Source organism: Schistocerca piceifrons, chromosome 2 (genome assembly GCF_021461385.2).
Source record: "Schistocerca piceifrons isolate TAMUIC-IGC-003096 chromosome 2, iqSchPice1.1, whole genome shotgun sequence".
In the NCBI taxonomy this organism is placed as follows: Eukaryota; Metazoa; Arthropoda; class Insecta; order Orthoptera; family Acrididae; genus Schistocerca; species Schistocerca piceifrons.
The window spans coordinates 463,009,893-463,011,464 of NC_060139.1; the positions used below are offsets into that span (position 1 = coordinate 463,009,893).

At 42.2% G+C, this 1,572-nt stretch overlaps 1 non-coding gene across 1 annotated transcript; it reads left to right on the plus strand.

Annotated features, from left to right (window-relative positions):
• The first annotated feature begins 368 nt into the window (after positions 1-368).
• Positions 369-441, plus strand: Trnaa-cgc. Its single transcript has one exon. It is a non-coding gene; the product is annotated as a tRNA-Ala (tRNA).
• The last annotated feature ends 1,131 nt before the right edge of the window (positions 442-1,572 follow it).

A 1,572-nucleotide genomic window follows, 5' to 3' on the forward strand; every position in this document is an offset into this window, starting at 1 on the left:
AGAATGGCCTAATGGTAACAAAGGAAATCACTGGATATTATTACAAAGAGAAAAGTACAATGCATACGAACATAATGAAAACTGAAATCACAAAAAGATATTAAATAGGCAACAACATGAACAACGAAAATTAAAATAATATACAACGAAAACTGAAGTCATGACTCTTGAAAGTTCACAGTATAAGAACAAAAAGCGGCAAATGCGGATGTGTACTCACATATTGAACCTAATGTACAAAGAAAACTGACTACTTTTTCTAAGTATTAGTGAAATTTAAATCAATAATGCACAAGTAAAACAATTATATAAATTGAACATACTATAAATATACATACTATAAATATACATACTATAAATATACACCGAGCGAGATGGCGCAGTGGTTAGCACACTGGACTCGCATTCGGGAGGACGACGGTTCAATCCCGTCTCTGGCCATTCTGATTTAGGTTTTCCGTGATTTCCCCAAATCGCTTCAGGCAAATGCCGGGATGGTTCCGTTGAAAGGGCACGGCCGATTTCCTTCCCCATCCTTCCCTCACCCGAGCTTGCGCTCCGTCTCTAATGACCTCGTTGTCGACGGGACTTTAAACACTAATCTCCTATAAATATACATAGTACGCCGGTCGCGGTGGCCGTGCGGTTCTAGGCGCTGCAGTCCGGAACTGCGGGACTGCTACGGTCGCAGGTTCGAATCCTACCTCGGGCATGGATGTGTGTGATGTCCTTAGGTTAGTTAGGTTTAAGTAGTTCTAAGTTCTAGGGGACTGATGACCTCAGATTTTTAGTCCCATACTGCTCAGAGCCATTTGAACCAATTATACATACTACAAATATACATACTATAAATATACATACTATAAATATACAAGAACCTCTCTTCGATATTAAGTTGAAAATGGCTTGCCATGCAAGTGCTGTTTGTACACCACCTTAAAAACCACAAGACGGTGTTATTTAACAAAACATATTAATGACAACACAGTTGCCACACAGATCAAAATATAAAACATATTTACACATGTACAACACCTAATACAAGAAGCAGAAGCATTGACTTTGCAAGCAAAAGATACGCAAGTTCTCACAAAACGTAAATAGTACTAAATTCACCTTTCACACACCATCGCTCCCTTACACTAGGCGCTGGAGGAACGTCACTGGGGCATTTGGAGGATAACTCTGTCAGTAAGCGACTTGGAGGATCGCCTGGGAAGGTTTTGGCGCTACATCCCTGTATAGGTGGACCGCTGATCCACGATGACAGCACTCATCTCGGCTAGCTGCATCGTACCTCGTCTCCACGACCAACCGCGCCTCATCCGCTACCCAGCAATTGACGGTACTGTGTCTGAATGGAGCGCATGTCGACAGGCATACGTGCCATGTCAGCCACCATGTTTTCTGCTCAGAAACGCTCATCACGAGCACCGGGAAGATGTTTCCTCCTCGTCATCGGGTATTTGTTGTCCACTAATGGCAAAATAGATCATCCTTAATATTCATACTTGTGTCAAAATTCAGGTACTGCCTCTTCTTATGAAACAGAACGTACCAATAGAGTCCTGC